The sequence below is a fragment of the Narcine bancroftii genome, chromosome 3, assembly GCF_036971445.1.
Source record: "Narcine bancroftii isolate sNarBan1 chromosome 3, sNarBan1.hap1, whole genome shotgun sequence".
NCBI lineage: Eukaryota > Metazoa > Chordata > Chondrichthyes > Torpediniformes > Narcinidae > Narcine > Narcine bancroftii.
Genome location: NC_091471.1, coordinates 344,886,531 through 344,906,883, shown reverse-complemented (window position 1 = coordinate 344,906,883; position 20,353 = coordinate 344,886,531). Strand labels below are relative to the sequence as shown.

The 20,353-nt window shown below is 39.7% G+C and overlaps 1 long non-coding RNA gene across 16 annotated transcripts in view; it reads right to left on the bottom strand.

Moving 5' to 3' along the window:
* LOC138759328 (uncharacterized) overlaps positions 1 to 20,353 on the bottom strand; it is a 189,310-nt gene that overhangs the window by 55,122 nt on the left and 113,835 nt on the right. For 2 of the 16 annotated variants that reach the window (XR_011354741.1, XR_011354751.1), the window contains one exon: positions 566 to 1,164. The exons of 13 other annotated variants lie outside the window; for them this stretch is intronic. This is a non-coding gene — a long non-coding RNA (uncharacterized lncRNA). Of the gene's footprint in view, positions 1 to 565; positions 1,165 to 10,740; positions 13,958 to 20,353 lie in introns of those variants that run through there. One more of the 16 variants, XR_011354739.1, reaches the window with a different exon arrangement.

The window sequence follows — 20,353 nt, the reverse complement described above, 5'->3', positions numbered from 1 at the left end:
AATCAAAAGAACATAGGAACATAGGAAGTAGGAACAGGAGTAGGCCAAAAATGGCCCATCGAGTCTGCTCCACCATTCAATAAGATCATGGCTGATCTAATTTATGACCTAACTCCACCAACCTGCCTTCTCCCCGTATCCCCTAATTCCTCTATCAATTATTGAATCCCACTTTGGCCAAAAAAAAGTTCACTTTGATTGACCCATTTTTGGGTTTCTGGAAGCAGAGGAATTATTGCATTTGGATTGTGATTATTGTGTTGGTCGTTTTGGACTGACCCATCTTTATCTAAACTTTCTATCTTTAATGCTGTATCTAATTTTCTCCAAACTTAAATAGGACATTACATCATGCCCAATGTTTTAGATTACCCCAGCACCATCTAGTTCCATTGTTTTAATTTCTTCTTTACCTACTCCTGTACTTAATTTTCCCCCCCTTACTTTTCTTCACCTTCCACTACCACTTCCTCCCACCACCCACCCCCCCCCCCCCCCACCCCCAGTTCCCACTGGTCTCTCCCTCCAGCAGTCTCTATCTGTCATAGCTTCTGTCCTATGGGCCTCTCCCCCAGCTTCTTTTTCACTTTATCGCCCACTTTCCTGTATCCTTCATAAAGGATCCAGACGGGAAAAATTGTTTGACCAATTCTGAATGAATAAATATTTATTTGTTTTTTTCTTGTACCTGGCATTTTATATGAAAAAAATGTTTCATTAATGACCTCCAGCAATTCTTTGACTGTTCAAGATTCCAGAATCTACACTGTGTGTATTTCTCTTTTTTGACTATTCCCTTGACCCATTCTGTCTCACACCTCAACTACCATCATCATTCCTTCCCTCAACACATTCCTGTTCAAGCCACAATATCCTTCCTCCCTCTGTTCAAGAGGACAAAAATTCTTTCAGGTGAAACAGTGATTTACTTGTGTTTGATTTAATTTTTTCTGTACTTATCACTCACAATGTGGTCCCATCTACATGGCATTGACTTAGATTGATTTGTTTGTTCTGTCTGATTAGCTGTCTTTTGCATTTGAACAGGCATTTGTTTAAATTGCTGAAGCTCTCGTTAATGCTTGAGGTATTTATCAGGTTCTATTTTCACATCAGTTGACTTTAATTTGGAGCCTACAGGGTATGTGTGTTTGATCAGCAATTCTGTAAAGCAAAGATTATTGAAGCACTTTTCAAAAATAAATCACTAATACAAATTGGAGAATTAACAAGGCTTCATAGTCAGTATAGAAATATAGGTTCTGCTTTTATTGTTCTTCAGTTGTCCTATTCCTGTTCAATAAAGTAGCTTTGCAATTAATTGCGAAGATATGGATCGAATAGTGACCTTCAGACTCTAGCATATTCTACATTTGACAGGAGTACTCCAGTAAAAGTCCAAAAATCTGGATGTCAGAAATCAGGACAACCCAAGAATCCGGTTTCTCAAAGACTCTCAAGTGTTTTAAATTTAGCGGGCTTTGTGTGCATACATGCGTAAGCGCCACAGATGCACAAAAGTTATGGAAATGAATGAATAAATATTTATTTGTTTTTTTCTTGTACCTGGTATTTTATATGAAAAAATGTTTCATTAATAAACTATCAAAATTGACTTGTTCATCACTTCTTTATTGTCCTTAAATTTGAATTTTAAAAGTACTGCCCGAGAATCTGGAAAATCTGGACCCACCCAATCCCTGAGCAGACTGGATTTTAGGACTTTTACTGTAGATAGAACCTGCAGCTTGGAACTATATTTAATAAAGGGTTTTTGATTGTTGTGCTATTTTACCAAGTGCAAGTGGAAACAATCTCAAAGATGTGCTTGTTTGAGCTCACTTCTGAGTGTAAAACACATATCCCAAGTAAAAATTCTCGTCAATAATAGAAATGATCAACCTACGCTTTGATGGCATTATTTTCTTCCTGAGGATAATCTGAAGTGCGTTGTTTGGCATCTTTCCCAAATGGCCATTATTTACTTTATTTCTTGGTATAATCCAGGACAATATCAAATAAAAAAGCATTGTGATGGATGCTTAACTTACAAATTTTTTATCATTTGGTTCTTAAGCTAATAAGTATACAATTACACTTGGCTTCATTCCGAGTTGTACTTCAAGAATACTATATTAAGCAGTAATTTTCTATTATCTGCTTTTTGAACAATTTCTATACCACACTAATGGAGCCTGATTAAAAGCTTTCATAAGAGTGGAACCAAATGTATAAATTCCCTGAACAATCCCTGCTCAGCTGGTTTCCACAGGGAGGAGGGATGAAAATGTGTCAAATCTCTGCTAAAATGATACTGTGAGTTATTTTTGCTCTGGGTGATACAAGACAAATGCCAGAAGGTTGTGTTTCCTGTGCAAAAGAACCTGACGGTAGCATTGGAATGGGATAATGGGGCTCAATATTGTACATCTGGGGATTACGAGAGCTCCTCGAGGTACAAGATTGTATCTGCAACAGAAGCAAAGTGTGAGCTAAACACACAGGACAAAGGAGGGAGTTAATACATACAGATATTCTTAGTTGGTTGATCTGCTTCATCAACATATAAGAAAAATCAAAACATCACTATTTTGGAGTTCGATCGTTTCGCTTACCTCGCAGATCTGAGCATATATTCAACAACAACTAACAGCATGGCACTGGTGTTATTTAACTGGATCAAACACTAAAACACTACTTATAAGTCAATTACTGGTTGATTTTTTGTTTCTAGCTGTTGTCTTAGATTGGCCCCTGAGACTCCTAATCCAGATTTAATTGAGGAAGATGCATTTTCCTTAACCCTCTGCCTCTTCCTCCTCTCACCTTCTATTTCTTGCATTATTCCCCTTCTTCTCTCCACCCCCCACCCCCCACCCAACCTCTTCTGGATTCACCTACCTCCTGCCAGCTTCACCTCTTCACATCCCCTCCCCCCACCACCACCACCCTTTTCTTCTGGATTCCGCCCACTTTCTTCTCATTCTCGGTGAAGGATTTTTGAACAGAAACCTTGACTGTCTATTGCCTTCTGTGGATGCTGCCTGATCTGCCGAGTTCATCCAGCATTTTGTGGTTCTCCACATTTTATTCATGCCCACCTGAGACATCTGACATCTCTGTGATCTTTTTCAAGGTTCCTCACAAGTGCAGGCTGCCATTAAGCCCACAAGCAATGGTTCACGGACTACCACATGCCATCTGCCTTCAGTGTAAACAAAGAGGACTCCTTCAGCATTTAGCTACTCTACCATGGAGGTCAATACAAGCAGGTGTAACTGCCACCCCTTGTATTGGCTCCTACTGTGTATCCTCTTGTCCTATAAGAGAGAATATGTATGATCAGATTTTGCGACATGACTGTGGCGATTAGTTTTTCTTTGGCTTGGCTTCGCGGACGAAGATTTATGGAGGGGGTAAAAAAGTCCACGTCAGCTGCAGGCTCGTTTGTGGCTGACAAGTCCGATGCGGGACAGGCAGACACGATTGCAGCGGTTGCAAGGGAAAATTGGTTGGTTGGGGTTGGGTGTTGGGTTTTTCCTCCTTTGCCTTTTGTCAGTGAGGTGGGCTCTGCGGTCTTCTTCAAAGGAGGTTGCTGCCCGCCAAACTGTGAGGCGCCAAGATGCACGGTTTGAGGCGTTATCAGCCCACTGGCGGTGGTCAATGTGGCAGGCACCAAGAGATTTCTTTAGGCAGTCCTTGTACCTTTTCTTTGGTGCACCTCTGTCACGGTGGCCAGTGGAGAGCTCGCCATATAATACGATCTTGGGAAGGCGATGGTCCTCCATTCTGGAGACGTGACCCATCCAGCGCAGCTGGATCTTCAGCAGCGTGGACTCGATGCTGTCGACCTCTGCCATCTCGAGTACTTCGACGTTAGGGGTGTAAGCGCTCCAATGGATGTTGAGGATGGAGCGGAGACAACGCTGGTGGAAGCGTTCTAGGAGCCGTAGGTGGTGCCGGTAGAGGACCCATGATTCGGAGCCGAACAGGAGTGTGGGTATGACAACGGCTCTGTATACGCTTATCTTTGTGAGGTTTTTCAGTTGGTTGTTTTTCCAGACTCTTTTGTGTAGTCTTCCAAAGGCGCTATTTGCCTTGGCGAGTCTGTTGTCTATCTCATTGTCGATCCTTGCATCTGATGAAATGGTGCAGCCGAGATAGGTAAACTGGTTGACCGTTTTGAGTTTTGTGTGCCCGATGAAGATGTGGGGGGGCTGGTAGTCATGGTGGGGAGCTGGCTGATGGAGGACCTCAGTTTTCTTCAGGCTGACTTCCAGGCCAAACATTTTGGCAGTTTCCGCAAAGCAGGACGTCAAGCGCTGAAGAGCTGGCTCTGAATGGGCAACTAAAGCGGCATCATCTGCAAAGAGTAGTTCACGGACAAGTTTCACTTGTGTCTTGGTGTGAGCTTGCAGGCGCCTCAGATTGAAGAGACTGCCATCCGTGCGGTACCGGATGTAAACAGCGTCTTCATTGTTGGGGTCTTTCATGGCTTGGTTCAGCATCATGCTGAAGAAGATTGAAAAGAGGGTTGGTAACCTGGTGGCAAATATAGTACAAGTTGGGAGAAGTGGATATAAAACTTGCAGTGGGATCTTAAGCTGCAAATGAGTCCCCATTGGGGATCAAGGAAATTGATCAATTAAAATTGGTGGTGAATTTAGCAAAGGGTGAGGTCAATGGTTGGATTCAGATTGATTCACTGATTTTGACCACGTGTGCAGTCACTTAAACAGCACCACATCTAAATCTTTTCAACTTCATTCTTGTCATGAATCATCACCGGTATCTTTCTCTGCACATGGATCTAAAGGGTCTGCTCTCTCCCCTCTGGAGATTGGCAGTTTCACCTCAACTTCATTTCTTTCACCAAAGGCTTCAACCCTGGGTCCAAATCCTTGGGAGTCCGTACGTTCTGTTTGTTCCATTTTTATTCTTCCCAATGTCAAGTTAACTTTTACATCTTTTATTCAATAAGCACAAGCTAACTATAAATAATTCAGTTTTAACTAGTTAAATAAGAAAGGCTGCAGGCACTGTGATTGCAGTTTCATTTTACCAAAATGTTGGAGAAACTGAACAGGTCACTCAGCATTCTTTATTGCAAAGATATATAACCAACGGTTTGGGTGATGTCCTTCATGAGGGAATTTTGTTTCATTCGGGCAATCAACAGATGAACAATGCTGGGTGATCACTGCACAAAACTGTCCTGTGGCCTGCACAGGAATACAAGGGCACTGTTATTCCTACTTTGTTCTTTCTTTGGTTTGGCTTCGCGGACGAAGATTTATGGAGGGGGTAAATGTCCACGTCAGCTGCAGGCTCGTTGGTGGCTGACAAGTCCGATGCAGGACAGGCAGACACGGTTGCAGCGGTTGCAGGGGAAAATTGGTTGGTTGGGGTTGGGTGTTGGGTTTTTCCTCCTTTTCCTTTTGTCAGTGAGGTGGGCTTTGTTACCCATGTCAAGAAAACAAAACTGCTGAAGGAGCTGTAAATATGAATACTTGATTCAGACCATTCACAAACTGTGTTCACTGAAAATCCAACAAATACTCAGCAGAATTGTAGAGAGAAAAATCGCCAGGGTTTTAGGTCAAAAACTGGGTTAAATTGATTCAGTTGCAAAGTGCCAAAAAATGTGAAGCCCTGTGACTTTCTGTAACTTTGTGCAAGCTTCAATAATGATAATAAGTTTATTGTCATGCACATATCTACCAAAATTCTTACTGCAAACAGAGACTTTGTTTAAAAAAAAATCTCCAATAGTATATGTTACATTAATGAACAGTAAGAGGTAATAAATACAAAAAATAGAGAGATAATAAATATTCACAGTTCCAGTCATGTAGGAATAAAAAAGTGATGTTTCAATAATATGACAGGTCAACACACAGTGGGGAGTTAAATGGAAAATTGCACCAGGGCAATAGTTCAGTAGAAACAATCAGAATATCTTGAAAATACCAGTTATAAACAGGACATTATTACCAATCCATGAATCACACTTAAAATTAAGCAATAAAGCTAAGCCAAGTGGCTGGAAGACATCTACTCCAATAAAGCTGTGAGATAATACACCTATCTAGAGAGGCAACAGATGCCAAATTAAATGCATTTATGGTCATATGGTCACAAATGTGCAAGAAGCATTGATTTTATGGAACATAAATATACTTTATTTACATTTTCCTATACATTTTATCTTGTCTCACATCATCAGAAAAATGTAGCTGGAATATACTTTTGGATCCCAATACTGATCAGCTCCACTTAATGATGGATGAATAGGTAATCAATTGGCTGAATACACCAACAGTTAGCCACAGGATATATTTCAGCTCACCTCTTGTGGTGTTGACATGAGCTTAACCTGTGGAACTTCCTCAGTCTCAAAAGCACTCACGACTGGAGGGAGAAAAGACACTTTTATCAGTGTGATCGTACAGATTCTATCACCAATGTGTCTAGGTACAGATGGTAATGTAGGATGACTGTGATTGGCTGAGAGTGTAGCCACACCTACTACCAGGTCTTAAAGGATTGCTCCTAGCCAGACCAGGTCATTCTGGACTGGTTGACCTACTTGTGATATGCTCCAGTCTTTTAGTTAATAAAAGCCTTGGTTTGGATCAACAAGTTTTTGGTTCTTTCGACGCACATTACAATCAGCTTATAACCAAAGGTAGAACACAGACATCTTCAAAAGGGCTCTTGGTTTAGGCGGGAAACCAGGGTTATAAGTGAGCAGATGGAGTGGAGCTGGAGGGGCAGGGCCAGCGAACAGCACAACACCCTCAGTGAATCCCAGTTCACAGCAAACACTGCAGTTTAATTATAAAGTGTCAAGAATTTAAAGAAAGCTCCTATACTTTATAAATCCAGTACTCAAATGTTATATTTTTAAAACTTGGGTGGGAGAAAAGTTGTTAGAAGGTGGAAAGCTGTAACTCAAATCAAATGATATCACCAAAACAGAGATCTTCAGTTGAATCTCAGAATTGAGGTATTGCTTTCAACTGAGTGAAGTCAATCTTTTAAATTCAATTTTGGAAATAAAAGCTTAAGTTTAAAAGGAAATTCTCCAAATGTATGTAGATTGAATGAAGCAAGAGAGCTGATGTGAGATAAAAGGAAGTAAAATAAGAACTGAAAGTAGAATTTTATATTATATTAAAATATGGAAAATTACATATTTTGAACTGACTGATTTATAATTAGAAATCGTAATAATATCATCACTGGTAGAAATAATGAACAAAGTTGCAAAGGGAATTATATGTTATAAATTAGAGAAAGTATGGATTTTATGAAATTTTAGTGCAATTTTGAGGGTGAAGTTTAATTTGGAGAATGATAACATTACAATGGTTTGCAGCCGACATATCTCATAAAACAAAATCCGAATCCGAATCCGATTCAGAATTTATTGTCATAATCACGTCATTCATTCTTTTGCAGCAGTAACCATAATGCAAACATTTATATGAAGCACCTTAAAAAAAATAAATAGAAATAGTGGAAGAAAATGTAAGGCAATTTCTGTGGCTCATTGTTCATGCAGGAATCTGATGGCAGAGCCCAAGAAGCTATATTTGTGCCACTGAATGCTCATCTTCTATACCTAAACATTTTTCTTGATGGTAGCAGAGTGAAGCAAGCATGGCGTTGTTGGTGGAGTTCGTTGTGTGTGCAGGAAATGTGGTCTCCCTGCCTGTCTGGGATGTGTGCATTGTGAGTGGTCATGTGTCCCTGTCCCCCCCTGTCTGGAACTTATGCGCAAGTCACATCACCCATTATCCAAGGTTGGGCTCTGGCCATTAATTACATCTCTTGTTAGTCAAGTTGGGATCCAGCCACTAATTAGTGCACACCTTGCCATTGGCTAATTCAAAACATTCAGCATCACTATTGGCTAGATACATTAGCACTCTATTTAGCACCAGCACAGAGCACATTTCTCTCTCTCTGCCTCATGGTGATATCCCCGGATATCACTCCATACCAGATCGCTACTGTGCATATCGCTTGGAATGGACATGGGTAAGGTGTGCACTGCAATGAAGTTGAGCCATAGTATCGCTATATTTCAAATTGCTATAGATCGATACTCACAGTAGAGCCACACCTCCTGACGATAAGGAGTCCGAGAGTGTGTGTAAACCCTTGTGGGTACTGTTTGTACCAGAGCCACCTCCCGACGATCAAGGGTCTGGGACAGTTATGTATTACCCCTGATTTTTGTGTGTGAATATCCGCACTGCCTGTCTAAATTAATAATCGTTTAATGCTTCCCATGCTCTTTTATAAATTGTGTGTGTGTTTTTTATTCCTTTAGCATTTTCCCATGTTCCTCTATAAACTGTTAATAAAAGCTATGTGTGATTGGAAACACTTGTGTCCAGATTTGTCTCTCCATGAACACACCAAATATGATACTTTTTCTCAACACAACAGGGTCCTTGAGGATAGTGGCTTCTTGTGGATATCCTCGATGGAGTGAAGACTGGTGCCATTGAGCATTGGGACCTCTGTACCAGACAGTAATAAAACCAGCCAGAATACTCTCCATGATACACCTTTAGAGGATTTGAAAAATCTTCAGTGTCATACGAATCACCTCAAACTCCTAACAAGCTTTAGCTGCTGGCGAGCCTTCTTCATGATTGCATGGATATGGAAGCTTTAGGACAGATCCTTGGAGATGTGGACACCCAGGAATTTGCAGTTCTTGTCCTTCTCCGCTGCTGACCCCTCGATGAGGATTGTTTCATGTTCGCCTGATTTCCTCCTGAAGTCCACCTCATCTACTTGGTTTTGCTAAAGTTGAGTGCAAGGTTGTTGTCATGACACCACTCAGCGACCTGATACATCTCCCTCCTGTATGCTTCCTCATTTCTGCCTGTGATTCTACCAACAACTGTGGTGTTACTGGTAAATTTGGAGATAGGACTGGAAATGGAAAAAATACAGAAAGACAAAGCTGAATAAATAAAAGACCTCAACGGAGTAGGAACCAACTACTGAAATAGTTGCAGAGCAGGCGGTGGCCATAGAGATGTGAGTTCTGTTGCAGGTGGGAGTGATTTAGAAATTTTCAGTCAGACCCACTTTGCTTTTTGCACAGATATACTCCCATCAGAAAAATCATCCACCCTTCATTTCATGTTCATTTTTGTTCATGTTTACGTCTTCAACAGAACATAAAGAACGTCAAAGGATAACAAAAAAGATTAACGAGGAAGGAAAATGGAATCGAGAACAAGACAAAGCTACCTAGAAATTTAGAACAATAGGTAAAACTTTCTGCAGCTGCCTGAAAAAAGTGAATTTTCTCCTCTGGGAAGTGAGTTTAGGGAATTAATAAAGGAATTTAAAGAGATGGCAGATGAATTAAATAGGGGGTTTACTTTGGTCCTTCCAGCAGAGGATACAAATTACAATACAAAAATAGCTGCAGTTCGGATACCGACAGGGAAGGGCTAGCTGCCGATATCCTCTGAAGCAAAGGACTTCAATAGGATTATGTCCCTTCTTGCAGCTCTTGATCTGCAACAAGAGGTAAAGGGTCCATTACTGACATGTAATACTACATTTTGAATGTAACACATATAAATTCTTTAACTTTACTGTAAGGAAGACAGAGAATCTCCACTTGGTAGAGCGCCCCTCGTAGAAATGAGGCCCCTGCAAGGAACAAACTCGCTACCCCTGGTTTACAAGACCAGTGCTCTAACCACTGAGCTTTCGAAGGCTCGTTCAGCTTGCCATGAGGGGGTACGGAAGCAATGGATAGCAAGAATGAGTCATGATTTTAGGACTGTGGACTGAGACAAAAATATGATCAACTTACTGGAACACATGTATGCCACCTGCTTTTGGTTGACCACTTGAATTGAGATCTACATGAAGGTCAAGGCAGAGAAAACTCTTTGTCAAGACATATGCTATTGCCAAGTCTCGTTCCAATAAAGTTGATTGAATTTTTAATCATAAACAGGGCAGACTCAATGTAAAAACCACCCTTGACATTTCTCAGTCATTAAATCAAGGGAAAGGATTAAACAGAATCAGTGTAATGCAATTCTGTAACCTGCCACTCCACCTCTTCACTCTGGAGAATTACTTTTAATATGAAAACTCCCAAAGAACCCAAGGTAACATTAGACTCAATTTAGTTTGCTTGCAGCTATAATTACACAGTAAACAGTACCCAATAAATTGGCAATGATCTGCACAAATTGTTAACTTCATTCAGAAAAGCTATCAAGTTGCTGCAAAGAGCACACATTTCATTATTGCAATGGGGCATAGAACATCATGCTTTCTGACATGGAGGCATTGTCTGGGCAGGGAAGATGGAGCTTTAAACTTGCCCATGAAACCTAACTTCTGGTTCTACTTTCTAAAAGCAAAAGCTGAAAGGTCCATCCTCCAGCAATGCCATCCTTCCTTCCTTCCTTCTGGGAGCAAAACAAGCACAACTGTTTTTGAGAATCTGAATTTATTGCCCTCACTTAAAATCTGAAGGTGATGTGCACCACTAAGTGATCTGAGCCTTGTTGAGGAAACCAAAGTCAATAATGCACTGTTTGGTGCATCACCAATATCTCTGGAGTAATCAAACATTGGAATCATTACAATAATGTCCAAACTAATTATCATTTTGTTTTATTCTCGTTTCAGACGTAGACCAAGACAAAATATTTATTTTATTAATGGACAAATCACAGTTCAACAAAGATTTTGCTTGCATTATTATCAACATCTTGCCCTTCACTTTAGAATTTTAAAAAATTAGTTTCCTGTTTAAATTTCTTCAAAAGTGTTTAAATATAACAATATAACAATTACAGCACAGAAACAGGCCAATTCAGCCCTTCTTGTGCATGCCAAACATCTTCCCATTGACCCGCTCCCAGCCCATAGCCTTCCATACCTCTCTCGTCCACATACCTATCCAACTTTTCCTTAAATATTGAAATTGAGCCCGCATCCACCACTTTGGCTGGAAGCTCATTCCACACTCCCACCACCCTCTGAATGAAGAAATTCCCCCTCATATTTCCCCTTCAATCTCAATCCATGTCCTCTTATTTGAATCTTCCCCCACTCTCAATGGAAAAAAAGTCTATCTACATTTACTCTATCTGTCCCCTTCATAATTTTAAATACCTATATCAAATAACTCCTCAATCTTCTGCATTCCAGGGAATAAAGTCCTAGACTGTTTAACCTTTCCCTGTAACTCAAACCCAGGCAACCTTCTTGTAAATCTTCTCTGCTTTCTATTCTGTTTATATCCTTCCTATAATTTGGGGATGAAAACTGCACACGATATTCCAAATTTGGCCTCACCAATGCCCTATCCAACTTCAACATGACATCCCAACTCCTGTATTCAATGCTCTGATTGATGAAGGCCAACATACCAAAAGCTTTCTTCACCACCCTATCAACATGTGACTCCACTTTCAGGGAATTATGTACAAGAATTCCTAAATCCCTTTATTCTATTGCACTCCGCAATCATCTTTCATTTAATATCCATGATCTTTGCTGAATGATTCCCACCACAATTTAGCACCTCACACTTCTCATCTGCCATCTTTCAGCCCACTCTTCTAACTATATCCCACTGAAAGCTTTGAAAACTTTCCTCACTGTCCACAACACCACCAATCTTAGTATCATCTGCATACTTAGTAATCCAGTTTACCACCTTATCATCCAGATCATTAATATATATGACAAACAGGTTTGTTTGCACGTATTAATTGAAATGCAGTTGTTTTAATATCACAACATGGTTTGGAAGATAACCTTTCATTAGAGCTGACAAAAGTTTGAGACAAACGGAATCTGCTGGAAATAACCAACATCCATAGAAAGAGAAAGAGCTAATACTTCAGAATGATGACATTTCACTAGTTCTGATGGAAAGTCATGGACGTGAAACTTTAAATTTGCTTCTTTCTCAAGACAAGCTGTCTGACTTGCCAGCAGTTTCAGTTCTAATTCGTGTTGCTAGGAGCTCCACCAAACTCCATCCATTAAGTATTTGCCCATTCCACCAGCCTATTTATAGCCAATCCTTCTCGCAGTTCACCACACTGCCAAGTTTTGTGGTGTGGACCCCCCTCAAATATAGATTTAAGAAAACAATGGTTCTAATATTGATCTCTTGATGACATTGTTGCTCATCTCCTCAAGTTCGAGATCACCTCATATTCATTACCAACTTCGGTCCATGACTCTGTTATGTCAAGTACTTCACCTTTGTTGTTTGTCTGTCTTGTGTTAGTATATCAAAGGCCTCTCAAGAAGTTCATGCAAATCACAAATATATTTTGTGACACCATATCAAAAGCCTTCTGGAAGTCCAGGTACACAACACCCTTGTTAACACTTTCTGTCTCCTCATCAAATTGGATAAACACAATTTGCCCTTTTTCAAAATCATTCTGGCTTGCTTTAATCAAACTAATGGATAACAAAAAAAGAGGTCACACAAAGGACAAAAGATCAACGCCAGAAAAGATTAATGGATAAAAGAGTGATACTGCAAGGTGAAAGAGGATCTGAAGATGATGTACATTGTAGTAAAGATTATTATCAGAAAATACAAAGAAACATGTTCAAAATCTGAAATAAAAAAGTCTAACCACCAATACCCAATATCAAGTGCAGTAGTTCCAAAATGCCCAGAAGAAATATGAGGTTTGCTTCTTTCAGGTTAAATTGAGCTCAATGGAAAGTGGAACAGGCTGAGGATATCCTGACAGGAGTGGAATGGAGCACTAAAATAACAGATAACCAAAAGACTAGGTCACATATTCTGAGTGCATTACCAAACGTACATTCGGTATCCTCAGTCAAGAGGAGGTTAGATTGTGAGCAACAAAACCAGTGAACAGGGGATGCTAAGCTGAAAGATATATAACCAAACCATTGTTCCGTGTCAAAAGTATGTTTGAGTGTACGGACAGAATTTTGGAAAGAGATTAAAGGACAAATATAGCACCTCAGGCTCAGGCCAATTCCAGATGGTTTCTGAATGAAATTTCCTCTGTCGTTGCTGGGGATCCATCTCCAGTTACAGATATCTCCTGGGTTTTCAATGTCCCTCTGAGCTCTGAATAAAGATCAGTGATTTCAAACTAATTCTGTTTTCTCTTGGTAAATGGTGAGCACTTACAGAATCGTCTGCAATATTGTTTTGTACTCTTGCGGATTTCTTGCACGGCTGTCAACAACTGATTTTTGGTCTGGCCCCATGTTAGCTTGGAAAAGGCTGGATGTAATAGCCTAACACCTAGCCCATCATTGTGTATTCTGATTAAAGCTCACTGCAATGTTTATTGTTTCTTCTTTGAATGTGGCTACTGAGAATTTCCAGCATTTTTTTTTTTGTTGCTTTTATTGCAAAATCCAAGCATCCACAGTTATTTTTTTTTTCTTTCCACTGTATCGATGTTTTGTAAGAATGGTCACAAAGATTTCTGGTGTCTCTACATATTATTAGCCTGAAGTACAGTATAGCTAAAGTACTGACAAGATGACTGGTGAAACTAATGGAGCTTGGTTCCTGCTCCTTTGCCAAGAATTTAAATGCACATGTTACTGAAAGAGTTTTCATGATGTTTTTTTTCTGAACAGATGGAACTAAAGAATGTAATGCTTCACTGAATGATAATTGAATTTAAAAGAAAATTGAGCATAATGTTATTTCCAATGGGACGGCTCAGTTGGCATAGTAGTTAGTGCAATGTCTTTACAGTGTCAACGATCTGAATTGGGGTTCGAATCCCACGCTGTCTGTAAGGAGTTTGTACGTTCTCCCCACGTTTGTGTGGGTTTTCCCTGGGGGCTCCGGTTTCTTCCCACCATTCGAAATATACCAGGGTTGTAGGTTAATTGGGTAGCCGAAATGGCCTGTTTCCGTGCTGTATGTCTAAATTAAAAAAAAATATATATATACAAGTCCAAAGCTCGGTTCATTTACACATTAATCTCCTCTGATGATGCAAAGTAACTTAAACCATTATATAATAGTAAAATCTTAATCTATTTTATGGCAACGCGGCAATAAAAAAATGGGTCACAAAGCATAGGAGAGGCAAAATGTGCCACATCATATGCAGTATGAGGATGGTGGGAGAGAAAATGCAGTAAAAAAGCACAAAAGTCCTCTGTAAATCTTACCCAAAAACTTTGGGCATTAGTTCACATGAGCAATACAGATCATGCCTTGAAAGTCAAATGAACAGATTTCAGATTTATTGTTAAGAGTACAAACATGACATCACAGACAACCCTGAGATTCTTTTTTTCCTGTGGGTGCAGCAGAATTACCCCTACTTGGTCGTGCAAAAAAACCCAGTGTGAACATGTAAACAATCAAAATAACTGTAAAGAGATAACGAATGTAAACAAACTGTGCAATACAGGGAGAGCAAAGAAAATTAATAAAGTGCACAAGTAAAATTAGTCCGTGATTGTGTTTGTCATTGAGGAATCTGTTCCTGAACCTTGTGGCAACTATACCTCTTTCCTGATGGCAGCAGCAAGAACTGGGTAGGTCTTTGAAGATTGCTGCTGCCCTCCGACAGCAGTGTTCCCTGTAAATGTACTCAGTAGTGGGGAGGATTTTACCTGTAATGTCCACTACCTTTGGAGGGCTTTATGCTCAGGAGTATTTTTGGTCCCCATACCAGACCATGATGCAGCTGGTCAGCACACTTTCCACCACACATCTGTAGAAATTTGCCAGGGTTTCTGATGTCATACTAAACCTCCACAAACTCCTGAGGAAGTAGAGTCACTAACGTGCTTTCTTCACGATGCCATTGGTGTGTTAGGTCCAGGACAGGTCCTCCTAGATAGTGACTCCCAAAAACTTAAATGTGCTCACTCTCTCCATCTCTGATCCCCCATTGATCCCTGGATTGTATACCTCTGGCTTTCCTTTCCTGAAGTCAGCAGTTTTGGCGACATTGAGTGCAAGGTTGTTGTTGGTGTATCATTCAGCCACACTTTCAATCTCCCTCCTGTACGCTGACTCATCCCCTTTCTTTATACGTCCCACTACCATGGTATCATTGGTAAATTTATAGATGGTGTTATTGTCGTACCGAGCTACACAGTCAAAGGTGTAAATTGAGTAGAGCAGGGGATTAAGAACAGACAGATCAGACAATACTCAAACACGAAAGTCTGCTGACACCGTGCTTGAAGTAAAAAAATAAATCTGGAGAAACTCAGCTTTCAAACAGTCTAAGTTATAGAGCAAAGATAAAGGTACATAACTGACTTTTTGGACGAATCCTTCATCAAGGTATGGAAAAATGTTTGCAGGCATCTGAACAAAAAAGTTAAGGGCGGGAGGGTTGGGGAGGAGGGAGGGAGGGCACAGCAGCAGGCAGGGGGAGGAGGGATGGCTAGGTTGAAATGAGAGGGAAGGAGATGGAGACATGGCGAAGAGAAGGAAGGGAGAAAGGAGAGTAGGTTAGCAGAAACTGGAGAAGTTGATGATCAGATCAGACATTTATCTGTAATACAACAGATAAACTTCAGTTTTATCTAACATTTTGTTATTGGCATTCCAACTTAAAAGATTCAAGATTTTAGGCATTTATTTCTTTAGCCTAACACTTAAAACTTTAGTTAGAATTCAATCAGACTAGTCTGCCAAGCTTCTTCAAGGCTTTATCAAGTATGTTTAAAAACAGTTTCTCACAGAACTATAATTGGCATGCATAGATAGCTACTGCAAGATTTTCTTTCCTGCAGGTTGATGTTTACAATGGTCTGATGCCCCACCTGGAGTCCCAGACAAGTTGCATTTGTAATGGGGAAATCTTGTATTGAAAACTAGAATGAAAGCACTTCTTTAAAAAAGTTGATTTTATGTTGTGCTTTGTCTGAGCATAATTTTCACATTCTAAAGCAATATGACTTAATTAATTCTAATCTTGTGGAATGATGAGATACAGTTAGTCGCAGATTATTCCAATATTATTAACCATCTGCATAGGGCCCTCCCAAAACCAGGAGTACAGAAGCAGCAGACTGAAACAGGCCCAAAGACACAGAGATGTAACTGTTGATTTCTTCTGTACAGTCCAGGTAAACTTTGACTGCCAGAAAGGGAAGTTCCAATTGAATTATGGGGGAGGACAAAGTAAATGGAGTGAGTGATAATACTCCTGTCTTTCCAGTGTTTAAAATCAGCTTCATGACTCATTGGTAGCTACTTCGGCTGATTTTCACAGTGGGTATCAAAAATATTCAAAAGGCAAATGATCATATCAGACAGAAGTAAAACACAAACGTCTGCAGGCACATTGATTGAAGTAAAAATACAATGCTAGAGAAATTCAGCAGGTCAAACAGTGTACTTTATATAGCAAAGATAAAGGTACATAACCAACATTTAAGTATTGAGCCCTTCAAGGTACGAGCAAAATGTAGGCGGGCACCCGAGCATTCTCCAGGTTATCAAAAACAATTTTCTTTTTATGTCATACAGATTAGCTAGATGGCTAGAATATTTTTTTTAAAAGCACCCTACATCTACTGTACTGCAATGAGATGAACAACTGCTGAAGTTGGAGAGAGACTGCTTCACTGCAAATAAATATCCATTGCTTCACCTTTACCTGAGGAATACCTGGAACTATTATCAGGTTCTAGTAGATTCGCAGAGCAACTTTGCTCTGTCCACATCAGTGACGGGGTTCTCCCCTTGGCCAACCATTTCCATTCTGCGCCCCACTCCCATGCTGACATGTCTGTCCATGGCCTCATGCACTGTCAAACCAAGACCAGTTGTAAATTGGAGGAGCAACACTAATTTTCCTTCTGAGCAGTCTCCTTTTCTTTTTAAAATATCTTAATTGAGTTTAATTTTAAAAAATTTATATTAATCTAGTGAATGGTCTAAATCATATCATATGTACAGCATACTTAAAATTTAGATCAAATGCATAGCCATAATTCATTTGTTAACTTAATCTTATCCAAAATATTAAATCGAAGATTAGATTGAATTAACAGTTGACACATTCTTCATAATATATCAAAGATAATATTGAAAAGAGAAAGAAAAGTAGAATCAAAAGAATATAAGTCTCCAGTAAGGAGGAAAGTTTTTTTTAAAATCTGGGACAATAATATGTGTTCTTTTAAAATAAGGCATGTTATAAATAAAATTCTCCTTTAAAAAGAAAGGAAATTTATACTTCTCAGATATTAACTTTATCTTCTGTAATATAGTCAACTTATGTAATTTTCAATTAAACTCACATTTATCTAATAACTCTCTAAAAAAAAGAAAGAGAAAAGACACCCCCCCCCCCATATAATCAAACCCCCCTTGAATTATGTAAATATGAAATCAGACAACACTGATCAGGAGTATCCAAACACCTTAATCCTTCAAATTATGACAGTAATCCATGAATGGGTCCCACGTCTGATGAAATTATATCTGATTTTTTTTCTAAACTTGGGAAAAGACTTGATACCATTAAGTATGAGTCGGTTGAGTGCTGTTTTTCCATTTCATCAAAATGCCCATCCAGCTATTAGAGAGGTAAAAGAAAAGATTCACTTTTGAGATGGTCAATATCTCCTCTTCTTGCGAAAAACAAAATAAGGCAATTACGGGGCATGGTTCTAATCTGATAAAGTTTGAAAAAGTTCTTCAAGTATTTACACATCACATCATGGATCAATATCAGAATAGAAATGAAATAATTTAACTTTAGATATATGTACTCTTTGAACTGCAACAAACAATGTCATGCACAGAAAGAGGATTCATTAATCAAATTTAGAACAATATCCCGATTCTCATCTGCCAGTGGTAAATTCAAACCAAGTTCCCAATCATTTTTGATCTTAACTCGTGAAGCTATTCTTAAGTCCCCCAAATTATTATAAATAATTAATACTGACCGAAAGTTTAAAAGTCAAAAAATAAATTAAGAATGTTTGTTTCAGAGATTCATGGAAAATCAGAGAGCTTGGACTGAAAGAAATGTCTGATTTAAATATCTTTTAAAAATTACTATTAGGTAGTTTAAATGTTGCTGTCAATTGTTCAACAGAAGCAAAGTTATCTCAAATAAAAAGATCTTTAAAACTTTTAATAGCAAGTCTGTATCAATCCTTGAAACCTGTATCTGACGAAGAAGGTAAAAAAAAAAAGATGGTTAGATATATAGGACTGGCAAGAGAAAAACTAATGAATCCAAAAAATATTCTATATTGTGCCCATATTCTCAACCTATGCCTCATTATCAGATTGTCTGTCAATTTGGAAAGGAAAGGGTAAAAAGGACCCTAAAACTGACAACATAGATTAATTTAACAAACTAAATATTTCAAATTACAACGAGAAGGAAAAATTCCACACTCGCAGTTAATCTGAAAGTGAAGTAGAAGTCGAAGCGAGAAACACCACCCCCCCAAAAATGGTTCAAACTACCAACACAAAGTAATAGTTCACAATGAACTCTAACCCCCCCCCCCCCCCCCTGTTTCATGATAAACTCGACGTTCTTCCAACAAAGAAAGTTAACTCATTCCAACTCTGATGAAGAAGCTGAAGCAGTACAAGCCAAAGTTCCGCAGGCTTCCTTCACGGAATTTAAAAATCTCTCCTGACCATCTTTTGAGCAAGCCTTTCGTGAAAAGCACCGACATCTCCATCACCTCATGACAGAAGTCGTCAACCAATCTGATGTGTTGGACCCGAAAGGTTAGGTCTCTCTTTCGACGGGCCTCTCAATGACCCATCCTTTTTGCTGATCGTAATGGAAACAAAGGATCACTGACCTTGGGCGGCCTCCAGACGACGGCTTTGTAAACGGTGAGAGATGTGCTCGATCAAGAGGATCCGCACCGAACAGTTCTATTTCAAACACTTCACTAAGTAATTTAGTTTAAAAAATTGTACAGGCAACTGACCTTTCTCAATATCCTCCATTATTCCGAAGATATGAATGTTGTTACATCTGCTCCGGCCCTCCAGTTCGACCAGGCGCGACATTAACCTTTTATTGCTGGCAGCTATTACATCAGCGATAACTTCATAATAGACAGTAAGTGCAGGAGAAGGCCAATCTGCCCTTCGAGCCAATACTGCCATTCACTGTGATCATGGCTGATCATCCATAATCAGTACCCCATTCCTACCTTCTCCCCATATCCCTCAACTCTGCTATCTTTAAGAACTCTGAAAAGCATCCTGAGAATTGGCCTCCACTGCCTTCTGAGGCAAAGCATTTCATAGATCCTCAACTCCGTTCTAAATGGCCTACCCCTTAATCTTAAACTGTGACCTCTGGTTCTGGATTCCCCCAACATCAGGTACATGTTTCCTGCCTCTAACGTGTCCAATCCCTTAATAATAATCTCATATTGTTTCAGTCAGATCCCCTCGCATTCTTCTAAATTCCAGTGTGTACAAGCCCAGTCGTTCCAATTTTTCAAAATATGACAGTGCCGCCATCCTGGGAATTAACCTCGTGAACCTACGCTGCACTCCCTCAAGAGCAAGAATGTCCTTTCTCATCTTGGAGTTTCAAGTCTCTCGAGTCTGTTGCTCATAGAGATCAGGTAAGTCTCCATAGCACTCAGGTATTCTTCAGTGGCTGGAATTGCACTTAAAACATTGTTCATCTTTTCCTTTATATCATCGTAACACTTTTCCATGCTCTCATTTAGTTTCTTCATTATTTCTTGGGATTGAATCTTCATCATTCTGATTGCCATTTCCAAGGTAAAAGGGGATGGCTTCCTCTTTGAATTCTTTACCTTTTTTCATTGCCTTGGATCATTTTTTGGATATTTTCTTGATAGCAGTAGTCATAGCAAATGATGGAACTAAGATTTAATCGCTTTGGTAAAGAAAAATTGGATTGTAGGGTGGAAAGTGTTAAAGGTTAGCAGGAGCTCACCTCCTACTCCATGTAGTCGCCAGCTGGAAGTCCAGTAGTTTCCAACTGGAGAGCATTAACATCAACTTTTCCAATTTCTGCTAACCCACTCCCCGTTCTCCCTCTTCTTCCCCATTCCTCTATCTTTTTCTTACAGCTCTCTCCCCCCCCTTCCCTCTCCATTCACATTGTCACCCCCCCTTCCCTTATCTACCTTCTGTCTGTGAGACTGTGTGCCCCTTTCCCCCTCCCCCCCCCCACCATTTTGATTAGGAGCCTACCTACATTTTGCTCAAACCTTGATGAAGGGGCTCAGGCCTGAAATATTGGTTATAAATCTTTATCTTTGTCACATAAAGTGCACTGTTTGACCTGCTGAGTTTCACGAGCATTTCTTTTTACTT